Raw genomic sequence first — 8,217 nt, 5'->3', positions numbered from 1 at the left:
AGCAGGAATCAGCAGATTAAACAAGGCTGTGGCCTAGGGAAGGGCAGGCCTCAGTGCATAAGAAAAACAGAAGAAGCCGGTGACACTACAGGCACAAGACAGCACAGAGGCAGTGATCTCTATTCCCCTAAAAAACATCACCGCACAATAAAAAATTCTTATATAGGAAAATGCAATAGCTTTCAAGATCCTAAATAATATAAACAGTATCTACTGCTTTGGATAATCTGTTGATTTTTGTTCCCATGACTAACTCAGAGAAAAAATGAAGCCTCTCTTGAGAAACTGAGTCAAAGAGGCTTCTGCTGATTTTCCATATCACATGTGTGAGTCAGTCCAGAAACCAAAAGCAATATCATGCAATTTCAAGCAACTGCCTGATCCCAATGAACCCAGCTCGAAGAATCAAAACATGCACTGCGAAAAGCAGTGGTGACATTTTTGCTGACATCCTGATCTCTCTCTTTAAACATTTATACCTCGATCATTACTGATAGCCTGGACGATTTTCTGCGCTATCTTCAACATTTTCACAGAAATGACAAATTTAAATAGACAATGCATTTTCAAAGAAGCTGTACAAACCTCCAAAAGCAAATTTTGTGAGTTTCCAGTGTTACTGGAAGCAAGGTACATTCAAAGGATAATATCAGTAGTTTTTGCAGGATATAGGGTGTTTGTCCGAAGGCAGTGGAGGGTTTAACGTAACAGATATTCTACAGCTTTGCTTGATTTCACATTTAGATAATAATGCTGCAGACTTTTTACAGATAACTTTAAAGGTATTGATATTTAGTGTGCATATTATATAAGTAAAGTCATACTCATAATGTACCATCAAGGTCTTTTTTTTTTAAAAGAAAAAAGAAAGATATTAATGTTTCTGTGATGGGTTAGACTATGCTCACTTATGTCTCAAGAGCATGAGAAGTGGCTATTATATGAACAGTATTTCACTACATTAATAATTTCCCCAGCGTTACTAATACAAGATTACAAGGACCCATGAAGATGTTTCAGGTACACTTAGGTCCTATTTTTAAACAAAGTTCTTACAGACTTATGCAACAATGAGTTTAAAAATGAACTGGTCTTTAGCAAATGCTAGAGTACCAAGTCTACGTTGTGCTTTTTGTAATTGTTATTTGTATTTTATGTGTTACCTGATTCAATAAAATAAGATTCGTAAAATCTAAATACTGGTGATTGATTTCTCCACAGGGTTTGTCACAGTGTTTTGCGAACATGGCAACCACAGCGCATCAGAAAGCTGAGTTATTCTTCTTGCTTCATCAATAAAAAGGGGTAACCAAAATAACTTTCCTTCCAAATTCCTGGCTGCCCCAATGCTAAAAGCCAATGATGTGTAGAAAAAAAAATCCTCATAACTCCTTGCCTGATAAATGCGTAGGGGAAGTTTGACAGATCAGAATGATATGAAGCAGCCTAAAACATTTGGCACAATGTGTGTCTGGCATACAGAGACTGCCTGTCAAATGCCTATGACTCCATACAGCAGCTAGGGACCCTATGGAGCAGCAGATGGACCATTAAGGTAGTATTAATGTAGATGCCATCAGTTTTCAGTTCTGACTGGGACATACTCTTTAGAACTATGAGCAGCTGCTGCCATTTATTGTGACAGCTTCCTGCTAACTTTTGCCAACTGGCACAATCTGACTCTTTGTACCTGAGCTATTAAATGTGTGACTTCCACCATTTTATTCCTCCAGAGAACTCTTTTAATAATCCTCTAAAGAAGGAATGAGGCATTTATCACCAAAGTGAATACACATACTGTACACTTCTATTGTCCTTCTACGCTACTGTAGAAGTTAGAGATCATAAGTAAATATAAGCATGCTTCACAGGATATGCATCTTTTATACAGTTGAGACTAGTAAATTCTTGAACTGTATCTGAAAGAAAGGTTACATTACATTTTAACTATTGATTCACACACTATTGAAATCCTTTATTTTAATAAGCAAAACAGTTAAAAGTGAGGGACTATTTCATGCTAATGTATTTGTAGGGAGAAAATCAGTTGCCTTTTGTTGAACTACAGCTTTTACTTCAATGAGTTCAGGTCAATATTACAATGTGAAGGAGGATTTTTTTTTTGCATACCTGCTCGTCTATTTAATATCTAAATGGGGTTTTTTTGAGCCAGCAAAGCTGTCCGTACTAGTAATGCCTTTACTGCAGATCAAGAACAATGCATTATAAATGATGATAAGTGATCATGTATCAGTTATCACCCGTACTATAAATCCAGCAAAATACACAGCAGTACAACTGGCAGAAGAAACTCTCCAGTATATTTCTTTGATCCAGCTAGACTTCTAGGGATACATTACATCATTTGATTGTGCCAAACAAGCAAGCTAACAGTACAGCACAGCATAAGGTTTGACATACAATAAGAACTGCAGCTAGTCATTATAAAAAATGGCTGGCAGACATTCATTATGCTGAGCTAACGTCTTTTCTGCTTCAAATCTCTCTGCAGTCTGACTAATAATGTATGCATGGACTTCTATAGTAGATCTCCATTACTCGATGCTACACTTTGCATGTCTATATAGATATCTCCTTAAAATGTTTTAGTCAAAGAGAAAAACAACTGTTTAAAATATGTTGTTCTGATTTGTGAAATGAGAAGTGTGCACACTACTGAATGTATTCAGGATGAAAGGGCTGAGCCGGCACATAATGGGAAAATTATAAATTAAACATAGCTCACATTAATAAAAATCCTTTACCTTTTGCATGAACAGAAAACACTTGAAATAATAATATGAGTTGCAGTAAAAAGAAGCTTGCCAGAGAAAGGAAACCTGAATATTGTAAAAAAAAAAACAAAAAAAACCCAAAAAACCCTGTTTTGATTAATTTTAAAAATATATTTATGTAAACGTACCATATGCATGTGTTTGTTCTCACTTTTCTGTTTCGAAGATGTGACTTTCTTTTTTTTTTTTTATTTACATTTTATAAAATGAGGGGGAAAATGAGGGGGAGCTAGCCATCCACATAAAATAAACTGTAAAGGTGTAAATGGCATATGGGACTGAGAATACTCAGAACCTTGCAGGATTAGATTTTAGCAAACTCCACTAATAAAGCATATGCTAGAATGTCATGCTAAACTCCCATAAAAATAAGAGATGGCATCTGTTAAGGAAAGTACTTTAAGTACCTGATCTACCTTAAGTACCTGCTCAACTCCCACTGAAATCAATGAGGCTTAAGTATGTATTTGAATCCATATTTATGCAAAAAGCAATTAAGCATATACTTAAGTTTAATACTAAATAATAGCCTTGAGGGGAAGAGTGAGAGAGAGAGAGAGAGAGAGAGTTTAAATCTATTCTTTAGAATTACACATCCACAACATACACATTCATTTTACTCATGCTGTGTTAAGCACAAGCTAAATGAAACCAAACAAAAACTTACATAAATAAATAGCATGTTATTAAATGTCTATTCCAAGCTTCAGGCACCAAATGTGACAGATAACTCTCAACATGTGTAGCAAACTGCCTGTGCAGTTTCAGAGTAGTAGTTATGCACTATAGAGACGATACCTATAGTAGACCCTCATAAAATATGCTTACCCTTAATCCACTCACTTTCCAGTGTTCCAAAATGAGATTATTTTTGCAACACATATAGGTGGTTTAAATAATCCAGACCTCAAAACCAAAGATGAAGAGTGAATTTTGATGTTGAGGAACCCCTCACACTAAGTACTCCATCCCAATCAATTGTCATTTGGGTAGCAGGTGGAGGGGGGTCCGTTTTGGGTCCACACTATTGCCAGCACTGGAAATCACATATATGCAAAGTGGGTCACAAGATGCTCATCTAGGATATGTGAATGCATTCTTGACTTCCATTAGAGAAGTAGCCTACAGCAGGAACATTTGGCACTAATTACTTAAAAATCCATACCTTAAAGGTTACATAATCATTTGTTTGGTTTTTGTATTTCATCATAAACTAGACACAGCCCAAACAGATGGCATTCATATCTGGTCTAAGTTTAGACTAGGCTCAGAGATGAGAGCATCAAAATCTCACAAAATATTCTCAATAAACTTGAGGTATAAAAGAAAGGAAGAGGAAAGGGAGAAAAGCATAAAGAAATGGATAAAAATAACTAATTTTGCCCCATCTTTTGTTATTTCCTTTTTTGCCCATTATCATTTTAAGACATACTTTATATTTAATTTGACCTCTCAATGATGAATGGTGAGCTATTCCTCAGAGTCACAAATGTAAACTGGGGTGAGAGTCTCAAACTGATTCCCAATGGAAAAAATTCACAGTACAAAACCTCTGCCACAAGTAGAAAAAACTGACACCCATACTGGCAGTTTTCAGCACAAATGGTGAGGACTGAAAAGTCACTCAGAAAGAAGTACATCCTTGCCTCTCCAGGTCAAGGGTTGAAATATATTGGGAATGCAGCATGAAAAGAAATGCATAGTTGTTGCCTGTGATGTTCCTCTTCCATACATAAATAGGAATCTTCAGCTTCTAGAGTGACCAACTTCCTTCAAGAAACAAAAGGAAATGAAAACCCTAGCAGATCTAGTATTGCATTTTGTTTTTTCAAAATACAGAGGGACTGGTGTATCAGCTAGTATATTAGGTTTAAGATAGGGGCAGTCACTGGAAGGCTGAGCTGGTAAACTGCCCTGGTTCCATATCAGGGCCTGCCTGAATACAAGTTGTTCTTGATTATTAAAAGTATAGAGATACATTATTCTAATATGTGTGTGTATGTATCCTTGTGTACACGTTCACACACACATATGTGAGAGAGAGAAAGAGAGAGAGAGAGCGAGAGAGAGAGCGAGCGAGCATAGGAGTGTGCTTACAGCCCACAGCTGGATCAGTGGGGAAAAGCACCTTAGTAACTCATCCTATAAGGTGCTAAGCACCCACGACTCCCAGAGGAGCTGAGTGTATGCAACAACATATAACATCTGCTTTGCACTGGTACTTTACACTGGTGATTAGAATACAAATTTCCTAATACAAATGCTAAGGAATAGGTTTCATTCTTGTCCCATCTTCCAGAAACAAAAGAATGTTGCTTCCTTTTCTTCAAATAGAGTTCAAAGGCTTACAGGTGCTTCAAGAAATACCTGCTTCCCTTCATCAATGTGCCTATTTTAGCAGTTTCAAAAGCATATTAATATCCACTGTGACTTCAGTTAAAGCAAACAGAAATAATTGGAAGGGTGACAGCTAAAATTATTAGAAGATAGTACTTAGGACTTGCAATACAAACTAAGCAAAATAGGATAACATCAGGAGGCATTCCCCACATTTAAATACTTAAGAATGTAGCACTTTTTACAGCACAAGCAATGGTTTATTCAGAAGGGGTCTAAAAATTGCAGGAAAAAAAGGGGATTTAAAAAAATATTACTTGCTTTCACTAAAAATAACATCACAAAGGGTAACAGGTGAAACACCCAGGATTACCTTATTTATATCAGCACTGATCAAGAGTAACTAAACTGAAAAGGTTCATGGAGCAATGCCAGCATAAAATAGTTTCAGATGAGTTCTGAATGAGATCAATAGTCCACACCAAAACCTGGAAGGTTCTTACCGCTAGAAAGATCTCCATGACGGAAAAAAAATATTACCTTAACTCTCCCTTTTAATTCTCTCTGCACATGATGAACATTAATTATTACCAGTTATTTTGTACAAAAATAGATAGGATTTTCCTAAAAAAAATAGAATCATAGAAAATGAGGTTTTGAAGGGACCTCAAGAGGTCATCTAGTCCAACCCCTTGCTCAAAGCAGGACCAACCCCAACTAGATCATCCCAGCTAGTTTGACTACCTGGGTCTTAAAAACTTCTAAGGACAGAGAGTACCCACCACAACCTCTCTGGGTAGCCTGTTCCAGTGCTTTACTACTGTCCTAGTGAGAAAGTTTTTCCCAATACCTAACCTAAACTACTTGCCTTGCTGCAACTTGAGACCATTTTCCTTGTTCTGTTATCTGCCACCACTGAGATCAGTCTAAGTCCAACCTCTTTGTAACAATCCTTCAGGTAGTTGAAGGCTGTTATTAAATCCTCCCTCAGTCTTCTCTTCTCCAGACTAAATAAGCTTAGTTCCCTTAACCTCTCCTCATAAGTCATGTCCCCCAGCCCTCTAACCATTTTTGCTGCCCTCCGCTGGACTCTCTCCAACTTGCCCACATCCTTTCTGTAGTGGGGGGCCCAAAACTGAACACAGTACTCCAGATGTGGCCTCACCAGTGCTGAATAGAAGGGAAGAATTACTTCTCTTGAGATCTGCTGGCAACAGTAAGTATTCTCTGATAGGCATTTCTTTGGATAGAATCTAATATAATATGTGAACAGAAGCACTCATAACAAGTAAACAGAATAAGCATTTTTGCTAGAGGACAAACATGCTAACCAGTAAAATGAAAGATCATTCTATGAATCTGAACTTCTTTCAGGAATATCATACTTTATATAGAAGCATATCACCACACTACTAGTCCTGCTCATCAAATTTTGTTTCTTATCTCTTAGAAATTGTATTCCACAAATGGAGAAATAAGGTACTGCAGTATTTTGTGACATGTAACTAAAGAAAAATGCATGTCATGTTCCTGCAGTTTCAACTGTAGAATGCCACCAAGCTGTGCTATGTCATTATTAACTTGTGGTATACCACAGTTCAAAGAAGGTGTGTGACATGACTGCTTTTCCCTTCAAAGACATATATAAAGCAGGGCAATAATTGCTCCAAGCCCCTTCTCATGTTTTGGATCAGCATTTCATATTTGGGTTTATATTCTCTCTTGCACATGGTGCCAATAAAATGGAGGAAAATTGTTTCCATTTTACTCATCCCAAAAGCATCCTATTTCAAAAGATGTCAAATTATCATCTTGGATATATATGCATTTCTGACTATTCATACTGAGTTGTGTTTCTTTTGAAATTTCACAGTACCAGTCTGGCACATTTGAGAACATTTCTCCCTGAAAGTAGCATATAACATATGGGTGCAAGGTTACATGTCACAAGGAGATATACATATATTTATTTTGTGGAAACATATTTCAAAGATTATCCAAAATCCATGAAGCAGCAAACTAGATCCTCAGCTAGTATAGAAGGTGTAAAGGCATTGAAAGCAGTAGAGCAGTGCTGATTTAGAAGAATTGAGCATCTCAATATATTTGCACAAATGCACTTTCACACTGACCAAAAATTTCTAATCAAGCTCTACGTGCAGAATAGTATTGACTTGCAAGACTGAAACAGTCTCCATTTCTGATAGCAAACCCTGTTCGAGTTGCACATTGTTTTGAAAAGATTGCTGAGGTTTTCTGCTGGTGCCATTTGAAACATGAAAGATTTGAGGATCTGCATTTGGGCAACATTTTCCAGCACAAAAAACTCTCAGAGAACATTAATTAAAATATTTTAGCAAGCAGCTGAAGTGTAACTTCTGTCTGAGATAAGCACATGTGAACCAAACAGCAGGATTCTGCTCTAAAGAACAGATTACATACATATTTCTAAATGTATGTTTCTTTTTGTTAACTGTTTTTAGCAGTGTAATAGGCCATTTATATGAAGCTTATAATGAAATACTGTCACAAACACTGGGATACTCTTTATTAATTGGTAAGTCTATCTCGGCCTACCACTGGCCACAACGTTTGTATATGAATCATTTTGATGAAGTGCTTCTCAGTAGGGGACATTGTCTGAGACAATCCAGTAGGAGGGAGTTGATGTCTCTGGATAGTCACCCAACAAGTTACACTTAAAGGTCACCAATGGATAATGCCAGAACTATTAGCTCTGACAACCATCTCAACCAGAAAGACAGAAATTGGTTTGATGCCTATTCTATGTATTGCACAAATACGTGGCATCATCATGTTTATATATGTTAGGTGTTTCTAAAGTGTTGACCACTAAGGGCTAGAAGCACTAGCTTCTATACTAATTCAACTATAAATCATTATTAGCTATATCAGTAGTAGAACCCTGACCCTTTGTAAGTAATACACTCATATTTCACAAGTTTATTCACCACAGAGGATCAATCAAGATTTAAGTTACAAGTTACACACATGCCTATGAAATTTCAGGTGGATTGTTTATGGTTGGCCAAGTTAAAGTAACTAAAATCATATTGGAAAGAGT

This window comes from Alligator sinensis, unplaced genomic scaffold (genome assembly GCF_000455745.1).
Source record: "Alligator sinensis unplaced genomic scaffold, ASM45574v1 scaffold545_1, whole genome shotgun sequence".
NCBI lineage: Eukaryota > Metazoa > Chordata > Crocodylia > Alligatoridae > Alligator > Alligator sinensis.
The sequence above is the reverse complement of the archived record's forward strand: the minus strand, read 5'-3'. Positions refer to the sequence as shown.